Source organism: Haemaphysalis longicornis, unplaced genomic scaffold (assembly GCF_048455015.1).
Source record: "Haemaphysalis longicornis isolate Haplotype H1 unplaced genomic scaffold, Haemaphysalis longicornis Haplotype H1 scaffold_4, whole genome shotgun sequence".
Classification (NCBI taxonomy): Eukaryota; Metazoa; Arthropoda; class Arachnida; order Ixodida; family Ixodidae; genus Haemaphysalis; species Haemaphysalis longicornis.
In genome coordinates this window covers 131321541-131340110 of record NW_027526361.1, presented here as the reverse complement: position 1 = coordinate 131340110, position 18570 = coordinate 131321541, and the positions used below count along the sequence as shown (strand labels likewise).

General features: G+C 49.5%; 1 long non-coding RNA gene across 3 annotated transcripts in view; it reads left to right on the top strand.

Moving 5' to 3' along the window:
• LOC144179377 (uncharacterized) overlaps positions 1-18570 on the top strand; it is a 93458-nt gene that overhangs the window by 32334 nt on the left and 42554 nt on the right. The window lies entirely within an intron of this gene.

The following is an 18570-nucleotide window of genomic DNA, read 5'->3' as shown; positions in this document are numbered from 1 at the left end:
CTGTAGCTTCCCCTTGCCGGTAAAATCGTGCTGCCACATGGTTTCCACGTAGAAACAAGCTCGTCAACTTCTGTGTACGACTGCGTGGGAGTGGGTTGGCCTTGCGGTGTCACTTTGTTCCGTCTCTGCTCAGCGCACTTCGCATCGTCAGATCTACTGTTGAATGAATGAATGAATGAATGAATGAATGAATGAATGAATGAATGAATGAATGAATGAATGAAGAAAACGAAGCAATGAAGCAAGGAAGAAAACGTACAAAAAAAAGCGAAGGTCTCAATGAATGAACTCGATGTACCGGATCATTCACCCAGTGGTATGCTGAGATATCAGTTAATGGCGATCCTGTCGCTGCGAGGCCAGTGCGCCGAGCCCTGCTTCATAGCTTGACGTCACAGCTACTGAGGGAAGCGAGCTCAAGTTCCACGGCCTAGTAACGCGCGGAGGCCACGGCAGATTAGCGCGCTGGAATCGTCGACCGTATTGCGATTTGGTGGCGTACGCATCTCGGCGCGAAACAGATAGGATGAATGAAAGAACGAGACCAACACGCGGTTTGTTTGTCTTCGTCTTTCCTTTGTGTTGCCCGTTTCGAGCTTTGCCCTAAATTTTGTCCCATTATCTTTGCTGTGAGCGCGACTCCACGTAGGAGCTGCTTTACAGTGTAGCCTGAGGCTTTGATGCTGTTTCTAGTCGTGGCACCGTTTTTCCGGCTTCACTGCTGACGTGGTGCCGAAATTCTGCCGTGACTTTTTTTTTTTTTTTTTCGCACTTTTGTTACTTCTCCATCAAGTGTACTGGCACGGAGAGCGGGGTTATTCTAGCGGTAAATGCGAAATACAGTCTTCTGTTGCCGCTGATTCTTTTATAAGTTTGTTCCAAGAGATGGCGAGCTGGCAGAACGAGGTGTACAAACGTTTTAATGCGTGGCATTCTTTGCCGAGTATGCCGCCACAGCCAGGACCGTGTAACACCCTGCGTTCCCACAAAAAGGCAGATATCGGGGAAGTTTCACCTGTAATCGCTATAATAGAGTAAATGGAGATAATTGGTCGAACGAAATTTTGAAAAACAAAAAAAAAAATAAGAAAAATATAGAAAAACAACAGAAAATGGCGAAACGTGTACCACCCGGCATTTCAACAATAATGCGGATATCGCGAAAGTTCCATTTCTAAGTGTTATAATAGCGTAAATGGAGACAATTGGTCGAACAGAATCTTGAAAAACTAAGAAATTAAGAAAGATGTTAAACATTAACAAAAAATGGCAACCGCGTGACGCCCTACATTTCCACAACAATGCAGATTGCGCGAAAGTTCCGAATGTAATCGTTATATTAACGTAAATGGAGATAATTGGTCGGACGAGATTTTCAAAAAACTAAAAATAGGCAGTTTTAGCATATCGTTACGGTGTTTGCGTTACCGTTTACCGTGTTACCGGAAGCCGCTGGCGACGGCGAAGCCTGTGCCGGTACGTTACCGTTCGCCGTAACTCTCGCGCTGTGCATTCACACGGTAAACGGTAACGCAAACACGGTACCGATATGCTAAAACTGCCTAATAAGAAAAAAGGTTCAAAAATTACGGGAAATGGCAAAACGTATAAGGCATGACATTTCCGCAATAAGGCAGATTTCAGTGCCGTTCATTACGAAACTATACTCGTTTGTTCAAACTTTGGGTCGAAAAGCGTTATACAGTGGAGTGAGGTGTGGGGCAGCCCATGAAGTTGGCGCTCCTGATGTTTAAAAGCGTTTCTGCGCCGTATAAGTTAAATTTATTCCAAACCGTAGCTACCACGGTCAATGCTGAAAAATTGACTGTCTACCTCGTGCGTTCACCAGTAGAATGTGTCAGCCTCATGAGTGGTCTAGCTTGCACGAGGCTTTCCTGCCGCCTGAAAGAGAACTTTCTCAAAATCTGGTCCTGAGACCGTTGAGAGGTTCAGTAGCAGCGGTGCTAAAGCGTGTATTTTCTTCTATTCGTGCAAAGTGAGCACCCTCTATTTCCGCGAAGAAGGAAAGAGAGGAGAAAAAAAATGTCGCTTCTACTGACGTCATCAGAATCGGCCGCCGTCAAACGACAAGTCTGGCCGGTGTGCGGCGTTGCCGTCGCTTTCGGCGAATTGGTGACAGCCTCCGGGTGACGACGTCAATGAATGCTGTTTCCGGCCGCATGTACTTCGCTTTCTTTCGCGTGTCGTGTTCGCGTCGTTGCCGCAACCGTAACGTCTTCCCTTTTTTTTCGTAGTTAGTTTATTATTGTGATTATTTTTCCTCTAGTCTTCTTTCTCTCCGTCGGCGAAGGCGTTGGTGAATGTCGGCTAGCGAGGAGCAAGCCTTTTCCCCGGGTTACGTGTGTTACTGTGAAAGGCGGCGATGGGAGGTTTTCTTCTCTCTCTTTTTTTTTTTTGTTACCCTTCGGAAAGTCGTAGCATTTCCTGCGTGCGATGAGCGGCCAGTGCGTCTGGGATTAGTATAGCGCATGCGCTAATTTCTGTCCGCTCTGCCGCAGAGCCTATAATTAACGCAGCTATAGTTCTGCCCTTCTTCACCTCATCATCATCGTTATCGTCAGCCTGTTTGTTGGTGCGACATCTGCTGCCATCAGGGGGCGCCAGACAACAACTGCAGTGTGTAATTGTAATTATTACAAGAACATCTTGTGGGTTTTCATATTGTCCCAAATTTAAACGCGCGTTAGTTTCACGAGAGAAATGGGTCTAAACAAGCAGTCTCTTCTTCAACATCCGCCGCAAGATCAGGTCACCTTCACTTTGACAACGCGCTCGCAAGTCTGCAGGGTGGCCTTTAACAGATTGCGAGCCTGTTAAATCCCCCACATATCGTGCCTCAAGCAGAAAAAAATGTCGGTAATAAGATTCAAATTGGTTGACATTATGATTGAGGAGACTGAGAATAGCACTGCGCTATGCCGTAAGGAGGTCGCATACGGCGCCACGTCTATCGCTTTTTTTTATTCAAGCGTTAAGAGTAAACAAAGACTGTAGGCGATTGCTACATCGTGAAATATAATACGTCATGCGCAGCCTGAAGTACACGTGTTCGACAAATTCTCTTAAGTGCACTTTATAGGGGACGTGCTACAGACGTCATAGTCTTGTAGATGCGCAGAGCGCGCGTAAGCTTCGATTTCGTGCCACGAGGCATTTTTACCCTGGTTACTGGGCCGACAACTCGGCAGAGACGAGTTTGTATTCCCGGTATTCTGACGCTAACACTGCCATGTCTTGACAACTCTTCGACGCCGTTCTGGATCGAGTTCGCAGAATTGGCCCTTCGTTTACATGTAAGCTTAGGCAATTCTTTATGAGCTTGTGTGCCGTGGGAGCTGCTTGTGTTCGCGAACAATGCTGACGAGTCTTTGTGTTGCAATGTCATTATTACATTCAGCCCCGACGTGTCCTCGTTCATTAAGTTTGCTTTCTGTCATCAACCGTATGCTTGCAGTGAACCATTCTTTACAGGGTGCTTTATAAGAGGATGGCATAACACTGCAACACCTCCTGAGACCGCCATTTGCTGGTGTTGATGCGTACAGGTGCCGTCATAAGTAATTGGAACAAGGATTTGTGAAAGCACGAAATATCTATACTTAATAGTTTTGTCACAGCCTTTACTGGTTTACAGGAAGCTTTTTCTATCAGCGAGGACTCATTTTAACGCACACCAATGCAGCCAGACAGTTTCTGGGAGGCGAAATTTCTGTAAATTGACGAGGCCGTGTTCCAATTACTTTTGACGGTGGCTGTACATACATACATACATATATACATACATACATACATACATACTCACATATATACATGGAGATACACGCGCACACATAGTGTTATAACGAGGCCTCGTTATCACACAATCGTCTTGTTCAAAGTGTTCCGTGGTCCGCACAGCGATGCACCAAGCGGCAGCCATTCCCGTTTTAACGAAATATCACTCATAGCGAAGCAGGTTTTCTGCCCCGCCGTAGACTATGTTCTAAATATATGTACATATATATATCAGGGTGTCGAACCGGAACCGAACCGAACCGAAAACCGGAACTGAACCGGTATTTTTGCCGGAACTGAACCCGAACCCGAACCGTTATTTTTTGAGCACGCTGAACCCGAACCGGAACTGAACCGAAAAAAGAAATAACGGTTACCGGTTCATGCCGAAACGGTTTGACCCTCTGTTGTTGACATTTCACAGTCAATGCAATTCAGGCTTTTTTTTCTTTCACGTACCATCAACTTCGTACCTGCTCGCTCACTTCCCCCTCCAGACAATTGAACACTATCACGCTCTATGTAACAAGGGAAATGAATGAGCACCAATGTAGCAATGGTCTGTTGCTGCTGGAAGCGCGAGCGTAGTGGAAGCTGACCAAAGGAAATGTCATTCTCCGCAGCTTGCAGGGGATATAAAACGATTTTGCCCTTCCCTAGCTGCAACTTTAGTGGAGAAATCAGGCTGCAGGAGTGCTCCAGTGTGCAGCAGCGAAAGCCCGATGTGTGCAAACCTTTTCCATTTCATAATTTCTTTAAAAGGTCCGACACCTGCAAATTGTAATATTTGACAAATTTGACCGCAGGAGCTGCTCAGTGGCTAAACCGCTTGATGCTGACCAAAAGTGGCTTCGATGTCCCTTACCCACGACCATTTTTGAGGACAGTACCGTGGACAAGCTCCGTTTTTTACAAGTACTAATAACAACAGATATGTCAGGGAAAACTGTTAAGGTGCGCACTTAATCTCTTGGCAAGAAACTGCAGTCCTCGACCTTGTCTTGGAAGCAGCAACAGTAATAAAGCAGATGACACGTGCAGAAAGGACGGCCGGTACCTCACACTGTCCCATTCGCCGAGCGATCATCTTTTCTGCTTGTTCTGCAGTTTTTTCTCTTTCAGATCTGGTTTTTTTTCGAAGGTGCACTTGTACTGACTGCCCAACTCGCTACATTACTTCTACTGCTACTCGATCCGGAGGGGAGTACTGATTTGATTTGATTGTGGGGTTTAACGCGCCGACCCAGCACAGGCGATGAGGCGCGCCGTAGTGGAGGGCTTCGAATTAATTTTGACCACCTGGGGATCTTTAACATGCGCCGAAATTTTGTACACACGGGCGTTTTTGCTTTTCGCCTCCATCAGAAAAGCGGCCGCTTCGGCCGGGAATCGAACCCGCGACCTCGCGCTCAGCAGTGCCTTAGCCACTGAGCCACCGAGGCAGGTCAGAGGGGAGTACTGCTGTAGACGAATTAAAGAGCGCCTACCCAAAAAAGTTCTTCTCATGCTCCGCGCGTAAAATTTCCCTTTCATTTTGTAACAGCATAATCTGTTATAAGATTACGCAATGTAGCACACGGAATGATGGCCGGGGGTCAGGCGGTACGATGACATACTGATTGTAATGCACACATCCAGTATAGCTTTCGCAAAAGGAATTGCAGTGGTCAGAGCAATAATGCAGTGACTGAGCGTTAACTAAAGCTTACTTTTAACAAAAGTGTGGCTAACACATTCGATAGGGTGACAGCTAAGAAATTATTCAGGGTGACCAAATGATCTAATTCATTGGTAGTATTTATGTGCCTGTAGTAGGGTTTTTCTGTTTTGTTACAAATATAAAAAAAATGTGCGCCATTGGTATTAAGCGCTGATATTTCAACACGCCAGTACGCAGACCTAAATTTAAGGCTTCAAGGTAAGCGTTATAGGCGATTCCATAGCGACGATTGCGATTTCACCAAAAAATGAAAGGGCAGAATATATATCCCACCGTCATATCTCTTGGCGGTGGCTTTATGAATAGTCGCTAGGACAACATAAAGTCTGGACGAGAAAGTAGGTAGTAAATCGTCACCACTCCATCTGTTTTTCTAATATCTCGTGATTTTTTAAAGTTTGCTTTGCAATTGCGCCACTGCCCTTGGGGAACAGCAGCATTTTGAATTTTTGTTTGTGTTTTGACTTTACTGTCGCTTTAAACTACTAAATGTTTTTTTTTTTCTAATTTCAGTGACAATTCAAATCATCGAACCGGTTCGCGAACCGGTTCAAGCTCCCGAACCGGTTCGCGAACCGGTTCGGCACGTGATTTTGTCGAACCGGAACTGAACCGGAACGAAATTATTTCACCCGAACCCGAACCGTAACCGAACCGGTATTTTTTTCGGTTCGACACCCTGATATATATATATATATATATATATATATATATATATATATATATATGTACATGTATATAAAAGCAAGGAGGGCGAATCGGAGGGCGAATGGAATAAGCTCTGCCCCGCATTTTCGTCCGAGGCCGCCGTTTTAGCGTCCACGTCGGTTTCCTTCGGGCCTCGTTATCTTTGTCCCTCTTCCCTCTAATTATTCGGGGCGCTTCGCCGCACCTCTCCGGACGCAGCTCCCCGCAGGTGGTCTCGCTCTGCGCGCAAAGCAAACATTGGAAGCTGTGCGGCGTAAGCATTATTGGAGATACCCGCTTTCGTGCTACGCTTGTCGCCAAAGCCATTTCTCCAGCTCCAAGTGTGCGCGTGAGCAACTGCGGCGTTGATACATACGGTAGATAGAGGGAGAGAGGGTACCCCACGTGTGCGAACCCACCATGGCTTCATATAGACGTCTCCCGCGTTTCTCGCGTGAGCACAGGTCGTTAGCGCACGGCGGAGTTACACGCTCGAAAAGTTGGCGCAAGCACCCTCCGCGATTCACTGCTCCCTCCCGTCCACCGCCATTTTTCTGTATTCTTCGTTCTTTTGCGGTGCCCACTTTATCGCGAATAATCGCAACTAGGCCTCGTGGTGGCGGATAGGACGGCGAAGTTGTGCGTGTGCGCCCTGCGTTTCTATCCTAGGACGGCATACTTATTCTCCTCGGATGCCCGCTTGGCGTTCTGAAGCGTCTGAGAATTTGAGGGCACGAAGCAACGGCCGTTTCGGTGGTGGACGGGTTTGTCAGAAAAGGCAACGTGGCTTTGCAAGTATAAACGAAGCATTCTTAGCGCCGCCAATGTTCTTATCAGAGCTTTCTCCTGCAGCTGCCCTTCTATGACAGATGGGACGCGTTATCGTCTTCGTCGAATCTCTGTTACTGAGGCGCGTTAGTAAAGACACACGTAAAAATCAAGAACGCTTTAGAAGTCCTGAATGTACTGCTGGCCGTATATTCTCAACACCATGCCCATGTTATGTACGCTAAACCCTTGTTACAAAAAATTCATCGGTACAGGAAAGTAGCCCCTTTATCAGGGGTGATGATTTTTTCTCTATGAATCGCAGTGATGAACATGAAAGATTCGAATAAGGTGACATTGCGGATACATATATTTCGGGGTTTATTATTTTTATTCGATATTTCGACAAGCTCTGTTCGCGAAAATTTCTTTTAGCTCGGTGTCATGCGGGTACCACAATCGCTACATTCCTGACCTCTTGTCGTGAAGGGGGGTGACACAGGGCTTTGTGCTGTCCCCAACACTTTTTAAACGCCGCACGCTGAACAGCGGGTAGCATCCAGCGAACATTACACACTTTCCCATTCCGCGGAATCATTCCAACGCGCGCATACGTGGAGATTTTCCGGCTGGCTACTGCGCGTCGCGTGACGGCAGTTTTCGCGTGCCGCCGCTCGAATGAGGGAGGCGCCAAGTTTGAAATATGGCGCCAGGTTTGATTAATGGCGCTCGCTACCAAACTGAGCGTGGAGCTAGTGTGCCGTGTCGCCTATTAGCACTTCGTTCGTACATGGGCCTCTGTTACAACCGCCGGAAGCTGCTTCTCGCACGGCCGCGGCCGTGCCCTTAAAAGGACTTGTATCCGCACCAGACGTGCTTTTAAGAGTCGCATAAACGGTGTTGGGCGGTGGACAAAGAAACATGTTCATCTTTCCCGCAGCAAAGTTTAGAGCAAATGCCTATGTTGCGGTGGTGCTCGGTCGTACCGGAAGGCGTAAATTGGGTACGTTCCAAGCACGAGGAGTGACGGAAAGGAAAAACACAATTAGTTATGCGCCCCGGATGCAGTTGCATTCAGGTGGCCTCGTGATGGCGCATTGTGTGCAAAAACTGCTTACATCGACACCTAACCCGAGAACCGTCATTTGTTCATCTCTCCGTGCAACCAGCACAGGCGTCTCCGGTTTAAAATTTGCATTTCATGCTGAGTGGCAACGTGTCCCATTGGAAGCATGCGAAGCCAGTGTGAGCCGGCCACCAACTGACTCCTTAATTTCCGAAACATCTTCCCGCGAAATTTTAATCCTGCGTTAAATAAAAAAAATTAGCAGTGGCTTGGCTCGGCTATGCCATAATATACTTAGCGTGAGCTACCGCGTTCAGCTGGTTATTCTTAGGTTTCCTGGTTGTCTGGGATCACGCTTACTGCTGCTAAAACGATTTCCAACGCAATCCAGTCCAGTCCAAACCAATCCAATCCAGTCAGGTCCAGGCCAGTCCAGTCACTGCTCCTCGCGCATGCGCAGCACGGCTCTCCAGGAGCCCCGCGAAACGGCTATCAAGCGGCTCCGGTGCAGCATCAGACTTGGCTACTGCGCAACTGATGCGCACAGCTGGGCACGCGCCGGCGCCAGTGCGTCTGCCGTGGCTATGACGTCACTCCTCTGGAATGGGCAGACCGGCGAATGTGCAGACCCAATTCTATACACACCCGTAATCCAATTGCATTGGATTTCCAATCCAATTTAATGCATATCCAAGCCAAGGAAATCCAATCCACTCCAAATCTAATCCAGTGCAATCCAATCCCATCCAATCCGATGCTCCTCGCGCTTGCGCAGCACGGCCCTTCAGCGTCCACGCGAAACTGCTCAACCTCGGCCAGTGTAGCTTACGCCACAAAAGCAATGGCGCTGACCCAAGAATGATCAGAGGCACAAAATTGCAAGGCGACAACTCTCCGCTTCCTATGAATAAGAGTGGCGGCTTGTGCTTTGGTGACTGGTGCAGTTCAAGAGGATTGCTTTTAATAGGTCCGCTAGAGAGATAGAGATGGGGACTCTTTAATGTGAGCTGGTGAGGTCAGCCTGGTAGTTAGTGACAGTGATTGCTACTCCAGACGGAGGATGGTGGATGTTGGACATAACAGGTAGAACAGCGAGTTGAAACAGGGCCGTACCCAGAGGGGGGGTTTGGGGGTTCAAACCCCTCCCGAAATCTTCTCCAGGCAGCACGTAAACAATATTTTATGTTGCTTTCAGCAAAACTACCCCATTCCCAAAATTCATAACCCCCCCCCCGAAAAAAATTTCTGGGTACGGCCCTGAGTTGAAATACGTTGAAAACGAGATACACGGAAATGCTGCTCGCAAAGTTCATACAAAAATCAAGTTTGAAAGTCAAATCGTTAACTCTGAATCGGAATGCAAAGTAGAGAGTGCGAAGAAGAGGAAGAACGAAACCAAGAAAAAGAAAAAAATATAAACCACATCCCGAATTTGAGGCACTCCCGAATTTGAGAATTTGAGACACGAATTGAGACATATTTTGAGACACTCGCACTGTTTACAATCTGAGGAGATTTTTCCCGTTCAGAGTTACATAGGAAGCGGAGCAGAGCTTTAAGGATGTTTGGCTTAGGGTAGTTGATTAAGTAGAATAGTCCGAAGAGATTGGCTCCAATAGAAGGCAGATTTAGTGCTTGGACAATGGCAGCTTTCACGTTCAGTTTTTTTATTATCAATGGCGCCCTGTTTCGTGGACACGAGGGCTCTCTCAGTCACTCACTGACTCACCCACATAGTTACTCACCTACTCACTCACTTTCTCAGTGACGTACTTACTCATTTTCTCAGTCACTTACTGACTCAATTCCACAGTAACTTAGTTGCTCAGTGACTCACTCACTCGCTTATTCACTCTCTCAGTTACTCACTCACTTCCCTAATTACTTTCTCACTCACTCGACCACTTACTCGCTTACCTAATTGCTTATTTACTCACTCAACTTCACGCCCAACTCCCTGCGTGGTTGAAGCTGCTGCAACATAAACGAATTCTGTCCCGCATTTCACGTGGTTTCATCCATCCATCCGCTTTTTATTCATTTCAGGGGATGGAACGATTTCAGGGACTGTGTCGTCTCACCGTCCATAGCTAGGCTATGTTCAGACTACCGACGCAAAAGCCATATCGTGATCTATGGACGTAAAAAAAAAAAAATGGCGTGTCACGCAGTTCGCTGGCTGAGGCGTGAAATGACGTCATTCTTTAAAGTTATTACTACAGTTGCAGCAACAGTCTGAACTCGGCCTAACGCGTGCCATCAGCTGAGGAGCGGGGGCTCAGATTCGCATACGCCCGATGCACAACGCTGATTGATTGATTGATTGATTGATTGATTGATTGATTGATTGATTGATTGATTGATTGATTGATTGATTGATTGTAGGGTTTAACGCGCCAACGCAACGCAGGCGATGAGGCGCGCCGTAGTGGAGGGCTAAGGATTAATTTTCACCACCTGGAGATCGCTAACGTGCGCCGAAATCTCGTACACACGGGCGTTTTTGCGCTTCGCCTCCGTCAGAAAATCGGCCGCCGCGGCCGGGAATCGAACCCGCGACCTCCGACGCACAACGCTGATATTTCGCGGGCAATCATAGCCCGAAGCAATGCTTCCACCGCTGAATCACTTAGGGAGGAGGAGGATCTGGTGCGATTTAAAAGCGGGCGAAAGTTGCGGGCGAAATGCCGCTCAACTACGGCGTCTCCCAAGCTGGGCTTCTTTGCACCCGTAGCAACCAGCGGGAGGAAAGAATGGAAAAAAAGCGCGCCGCCGGCGCTCCTCGATGGCCCTGACGTCAGCTCGTGCGCAGAGCGGTGCAAAACGGCTATGCGCGGGCGTCAGCCCCGGCGCGCGCGTCATGCGACCGGCGGGGGTAGCGTTGTGGTGGCACGCACGCTACAGCAGCGCTTGCGCCCGTCGTCTTTTCCGTGACGTCACTTCGATAGGTGAAAGGCGTTTCCCCCCTCTTTCCCTCGCTCGTATTTCGCGCGCAGGCTCGAGCCCTTCTCTCTCCCTTGCCGATGCTGATATTTTCATTATTTTCGTTTCTTTTGTCGTTATATTTTGTTCTCGAAGTCGCGCTCCGCCGAGGTGGAATGGGGCCGAAGCATCTGTTGCGGCTTCGCGGCGTCTGCGGCGCGTGCCTTTCTCCCGGCTGATACTTTGTGCAAGCTTTGAACAATCGTTCACCGCACGGGCTTGCGAACACCTTCCAGACGAGAAAGCCTGCGCTGCGGTGTCAGGCTCTCTCGTCTGGAAGGTGTTCGCGAGCCCGTTCGCAACAGATTTCGAAGAAACGAGCAGAATTGTCCCTTGGCGCGATTGGGCTCGAGAATGAGGGCTAAGCTGAAAATTTGAGGCTAAATGTTTCTCGAGAACGAAGAGCTTTGTGGGAGAATATACCCACACAGCTGGGACATGTCTTGTCGGAGGAAAGGAAGCATAAAGTATTCGACGCTTCTTGTTTGAATGTGAGTTGTATCTGTACAAATCTTGCGAGAGAGAAATGTTTGCCTTTATGAAAACTTAACGTTTAGTCATACAGAGGCAAAGGCTGTAGAAGAGACTGCAACAGAATTGGAAGCTGGTGGATGAAAAGCACAGAGAGGAATTTAGCTTAGAGCAGCTACCACCTGTTAGTGACAAAATTTACTCCAAGAGTGGTATAACACCGATACACTGGCTTCGGTAAGGTGACACGTGCTATCTCTCCGACGCAAAGGGGATGCCACAATCAGTCAGCCATCAGGGACAGAAAGCTATTGCAGGGAGAACAATGGTGGGGATTTAAACTTAAGTAATCATGAAGACACGGTGCAAGTTACGAACGTTTACGGCTTGCTTTGTCCCAAGAACAATGATGGCGAATCGCCGAAGCAGTGGCGCTTCACCAGCCACTTTCTAGCCGGCTTTTTATGACGTCACATGTGCGACTGGTGGCCGCCGGCCGCTCGAAAACATAGCTGATTTGTTTCTAAGCTTCGAATGCGCATTTCATTGCCGAATAAACGGCAGAGAGAGACAAAAAAAAAATCACGCCATATCCACGGAATGAATGATGATAAGTGGGGCGAAGCTCGAGAGGGGGCGATCATCGGTAACCGTAACTCTCCCGTGAAAGTTCGCCCATTACATCATTAAGAAAGACGTAAGACTGTGTGCGTACATTGTACAAATCAACTTTTATTTTCGGAGTCAATGCTCCCAGGCCCAGACCTGGTGAAAGACCCCGCGCCATCGAGGACTACCCGGCACCTCACCACAATTTGTCACGTAGGATGGGACACAACGGTAAAGAAAGAACTTTTATTTAGGGCGAACTTGTGCCCGAACAAGACGAGAGGAAATGAGCAAAGGTCCTTGCGTCTCGTTCGATCTCCGAGAACGACTGCCTGCGTTCGTGGCATGATCTCTTGCGTGATCTCCCCCTCGCAGTGCACGTGCGCTCGCGCCTCCGTTGGCGAACACAGACAAGCTCGCGCTCCCGGTGCCGAGTTTGCGCTGCCGGTTGCAGCCGGTTCTTGCGCGTGCAACGCGGCCCACTTTGCGACATCTCCGAAAGCATGCGGCGGTCACGTACCACGAGACACAAGGGATGGACAGACCCATGACTTAAGGAGCTTCGCCCCTAAAAGCCATAAAGGGGGCCACCGTTAGTTGTAAAACCAAAATGGAACATGATTTGTCTTCAGCGTAGCGGGTGAGACCCGCGTTCGCGCTTTCCCCACCTGCCATGCGAGGATCTCGCGCGGAGTAAGGGGCTACCGAACCCTGCCCCTCCTAATTTTCCGTTGAGGTCAATGTTCTGCCTTTCGTCGAGCTAAAGCTGGTTCCGCCGTCGTCGACTCGGTGTGTCCAGTAAGCGTCACGGTTTAGGAAGCATGCGCCAGATGCACGTTGCGCGTCAATGTGAGGCCCTGCGGCAGAAATGTTGCCCGGTGGAGCGAAGCGGGAACCCCCTGGCTGCCTGCAGCAATCAATCCTTTGGGCCCGAGAAAGGCCAGGTGTTCGCGAGGACACATCTGTCCGCGAGTCCCTTTCGTGCCTCGAAACATTTGAGCGCTCTCGTGATGCGTGCTTGGCAGCGTCGTGGCCTGCCGCCGTTGTAGCGACGTCAAAGCTGTTGTGCGCGTTGCCGAGAGTTCGATGTCCGGTTCCCCGGAGGCCTTGTTTCCTAATGGCCGCAGCTGAAAGACTTGACGTCGGTGATCGTACGTCGGTCGGTACGTATACGCTTCCGGCTGAGTAGTGCTTGTGTACCAGCTGCTGAGTGGGCTTTCAGCGTGTGCAACTCACTCTTCACCTGAGAAGGAGGATGTCGTTTCCTATTTGGCAAGCTTAGTTCGATTTAAAAAAAAAAACCGCCGAGACCCAGCAACAAAAACAATGCGAAAAGCCATCTGGCGTTCCGCACTGAGAACGCCTATTTATTTATTTATTTATTTATTTATTTATTTATTTATTTATTTATTTATTTATGTGCTTGTTTGTTTAGTAATGAGAGGGAATCGGCCGTTGATTACAGCGCTGCGCAGTAGTAACTCGGAGTGACAATTCATCTCTCAAGGTTACTTTTAGAACTTCAGTATCCGACGGGGTAACCTGCTCCTCGCGACATTGCTTGAAAGCCGACTATATATCAAAGAACGGGCGACACGCGAAACAGTCTCTGATACCCACCGCCGCCTTAAGTACAGCTGTTATAAGCGTGGAGAAAATGTCAGTATATTTAAATGACATCGAGATGTTCAGTATCGTTGTTCTCGAGACTGGAGACGTGGATTCTTTTCCGAGTTCTAAAAATGCAACGTGACTGGTAAGTAGATTTACAAATGCGGGATACCGAACGAAAGGCTTCGCTGTTAGCCTGCAAATTTTGCACGAAAAAGGAGTGTGAGCGATCAGCTAAGCAGAAAACCAAGCACGCCATCCAAACTCTAGGTTTTCGGAAAATCGGGAAAAGGAAGCCGAAGAGGCGAAGCTTATGTTAACATTTGCCAACGTTAGCAAATGATACACGCGACAATGTTGTCGAGCCCTGAAAACACCTCAAGTAAGGAATGCAATCCCACAAGCGGTAACGCTGGTTATGCAATAAAAAAAATCATCAGAATGTCGCCACGCAACGAAATACCTGTCACGGGCACTTCCAATCGCGATTGAGTCGATCCGCATCGAGCTCAATCCCGATCGGGCGCTGCTACACGGCAGTTTCAATCGCGATCGAGCTCGATCCCGCTCGAACTCAATCCTGGTTTTTCAAGCGCGATCGAGGCTTCCAAGCGCGATCGAACGAAAGCGCCGATACTCTCGTCCCCGCTCAGTAATGGCACAAAAGGTGACAGCTTCAACTAATGCGACAAATTGTGTCAAATAACTTTACCCAAATAAGCGTGCGGTAACATTTCCATAGTTACGTGTACCTACGACCGCGCGAAGTTACCAGCCGCCGGCCGCAAGTACATTGTTAGCGCCATCTGGCGTACACGAGTGCAACCGGTGCAACTTCCCGATCGCGATTGAAACGGGCCGTGTAGCAGCGGCAGTGCGTCGAGCGCGCTCGAAAACTCGATCGCGATTCACTTCAATCGCGATTGAAAGTGCCGGTGTGACAGGGGTGTCATTCGCGGCCACGAACTAAGGCGTGCAACAGCGTAACAGCGCCGTTGGCCCAATTTAAGTTTAGTGCCTCATTGCTTATTTTTATTGGACCTGTGGACCTGTTCTTTGGTTTTTCCTCTCGTGTCTCTGCTAAATCGAACTCCCCACAAGCGTAATATTAGTGTGTCACCGCTTATTACGCCTGATTTTGTAGTGGTTGGCGCTTTTATTTTGTGTATTTTTTTTTGCGAGCTTCGGAATGAGTGAGGTGCTAAGCTGCCCTTGGTGTACCTCACACGGCGCTTCCGGTTCTCCTTTTATCGAGCCCCATCCCATGGTAAGGAGGGTTGCGTGGAATTGTCTCGTTGCAATGGCAACGAAAGTGGGGAAGACGCGCAGAAGCCCGAAGTGTTGCGCCGTGAATCAGAAGCGTGTGACGTTGATCACGGCAAACGAAGAGGCCGGAACGTTTTCGATGGACTTCGGAGGCATTTAACAAGCAGTTCCGGGGCAATCCGATGGGACCTCAAGCCGTTACCCGAATCATGCAGGCCAGTACGTAATTACAGAAACATCCGCGGTTTTCCCCATCATAGGTTTGTCGCCAATGTTTTAACCCAACGAAGAAGAGGGGAAGAAATTATGCAAGCTAACTTGATTTTAGACAAGTTCTATATGAAATGAACGGGGAGCTTTTGGTCTGATGCATTACAGCAGGCTTCCTTGTACGATAGGGGTGTACCTGAATGCATATTTATTTTCAAGCCCGCTAAAAAGAACATTCCATTGAGGCAAATGCTCGCAGATCAGCCCGTGTAGCTTGCAAACTAATTGCATTAAAATTGAAGGCTTCAGGTACTTAGCGGTGTTGCAAGGTATGGAACTTCGTTGAGGTTCCCGCATCCACGCCGAAGGAGTTAAGCACGGGGAACACCTCTCCCCCAGAACAAGCACCCCGGGATAACGCAATTTATCCGTCAGGCAGAGAGGAAAGCCTTGTACAGAGGGGTTCTCACAAAAACAGGGGCAGATTATTTTGCTTCTCGCAGCCTCCTTTGAAGGCATCCGACACGTTGCGAAGCTGCCGGCCGCATCTCTGTGAGCGCGAACAAGGGGCTCGCTTGATAAGAGCACGTCGTCTCCGGTGAAGATCGCGTACAACAATCTCGCGAGGAGCATGGCCGCTGCAGCAGCTGCGGGCCGGACAGCTGGCTGGGCACAAGCCAAGGCGGCGACACGGCAAGTGGCCGCCAGGTCGAGCCGTCGCTGATTCTCCCCCGACGGGGCTTTCGCGGAATTCAGGTTATTGCGTATGTTCAACCCTCTCCCTCCCTCTTCAGGCGCGCCTTGCTCGCTGCGGCCGCTGCGGCAGCGTTCTGCAGAAGCGCACAGCGCGCGGAACGTGCGTTGCCGCTCGAAGAGCGGCGGCATGCCATGGGAAAAGAACAGCGTTGTACACAGGACGGCTTTTGCGGGACGCCGTTTTTCTTTCAAGGTCACTCCCCTTCCCTCACTAAGTTGTGCTGTTTGCAGAAAGCGGTGTGTGTGCGTTGGAGAGAAGGAAAATGGTGTTTCTAATACGATCGAGAGGTGGTGTTTCTAATACGATCGAGAGAGGCAGAGACGGGCGTGGTGCTCTCGTTGTGAGGATTGATGAAGCTGGGACGAGGGGTTCTCACTGCGCGCGTGAGGTCATTTCTCGCGAGCAGGAACGGCCATGCGCGTCTGGAAATCAGTCCGTGGGGACGTTGTGCTAAAATCAGTTGGTTGCTACGCCCTCGAAAGCTCATTGGGTTTCGTTTTGCCGGACTCTTGCAACACCACCTAGACTTTGGCTCTTGATGCCTTATATTAACCCGTTTTGTCTTTACGCCGGACATGTGTCTCTTCTTCTCTCGAAGCAAGCAAGAAGGGTCCCGAAATTTGTGGGAGTTCATCTTGAAGATGAACAGAGGAGATTTGCGGTCGCCACGGGACGTTTCCGCTTGGTCGAGCGCGGTTGCGCTACTTTCGCCGGACACCCCGTGCGGTCACTCACGTAACTTCTCGCCGGCCTCTGGTCATTGGAATTCCTCCCGTGTTGCGGCGCGTCCGATTATGCGCCGTTGCGTAGGACGGTTGTTCGGCCTTGACACAAAGGATACGCCAACGTATAAGGTGCCTAGACGTGTGTGGGTTGTGGCAGTATTAGCGCTGCTCAAATGGAGCGTATGATGCCACGTAGGGGTAGATGTGAAAGTGGAAATTTGAGTCTGGCGTTTTGTCCTCTTCGTTTGCTTTTTCTTAACGTGTACGGTAAATTTAGAATTGCAAAAAAAAATCGCCTGCCAATAAACTTTTAACGGTGCTCTTCTGTAATTTGTTTTCTGACATGCTCGCCGTGGTTTCAAAATTATACGGTATGAAATTGTTTTCAAAGGCTTTCAATTGGTTATTAGCCAGTTTAGGTTTACCGTGAAAAACGACAAGCCTTCGCGTTATTATGCACTCAGTGTTTATGAATTTCTTCCGTATTCTATTCAAACGGTAAGCTGACCGCGGTGGCATTGTGAGGTTTTTAGCGAAGGAAGGGATGACCGTCAATCTCAATGAAGCGAAGCTAAGTGCATCGGGAACTTAATTGTTGCAGATAAAAGAATGCGCGTGTGAGTCGAGTGACCGGATTACGTCCTGAAGGCGTTGAGAACAGGAGAGGAATGGGGGACAGGGAGGGAGAAATAATTCTTTCACTCATACCTCAACAGAGAAACATCGAAAATGGTCCACCCTGTGCCACTACTACAAACTACTCAGGCGACAGCAATCTCGTAGCCTACTCAGAACACACGGCTGCATTCGTTTTGTTACCGCCCCATTGGAAGCAACTCTGCTCCGCAGCCATCATCGCCAGTAGAGTTCGACGGCGCCGAGATCCCCGCGCGCATGTGCCGGTGCGCGGCCACTCGATGAACGAGCGGGGAGTCCGGTGGGTGCGACCGATGCTCCCGCGGCGGCGGCTTCTCTGTCAGTCGCAGATAGCCGGCCATATCTCCGTTCCTCATTTGCCGACAGCGCCAGAGATAAGCGGCGACACTCTATGGACGTCCAGTGGGCCGCTCACGTTTCCTTTACGGCCCACGCGCGGCCTGCGACGAGCGCGCACGTTCGACCCTCGTGTCTCAGCGCGACGTCGTCGGGTGACCCGTCAACGCTCGGCCGGTGCGAAGCAAGCACGTTTGGTCTCTCCCAGGGCCTCGGTGACGTCGGACCTCTTTACAACGACGCCTTAATGGGTGAAGAATTGAGCTGGCTAAGATAAGGAGGTGAAGGAGGTGGCTCGCTGTGGAGACGCGTCCCCAGTAGACCGAAGCGCTTCGCCCGCATTACTAGGTGGAAGGCATTAAAACGGGCAACATGTAAGGGGTTGCCCTAAGCCTGCGCGAGGAGGACAGGACAAAAACACGAAACCAGTTACGTGTTTTCTCTCTGCGTTTTCGGAAGTTTGCCTTCATGAACCAAGCTGACCTGTTACCACGCGTCACCTTGACCGCGTTCAACCGTGATGGAAGCGGTCATCGTTGTTTGATAGATGAAGTGAGTAAAGAGCGGGTAATAAAAACCCGGCGCTCGAGTGGCACACGCTGCCTACTTTGCACTACAAAGCCGGCTTGAAATTTCTGCTCCATCTTGCGTGGCTTGCAGCCAGCCGCCCTGAGGGAGATGACGGCACTGAGGTCGTTGCGGGCGCAGATTGTTTTAAGACGGCCGACTATAATAGCGGCGAGGAAGAGACGGCAGCGCGATTGTTTGGAAGCCAATTAATGAGGCGCTGGCCGAAGCTGTCGTCGGGCAGAGCAATTAGTTCGTTGCCGGGAAGCGGCCACTACTATTTCACAGGCCCTGTCGACCTGTTGTTCTGCGGACTGTATACCAGCTGGTTTTAGCGCAACGC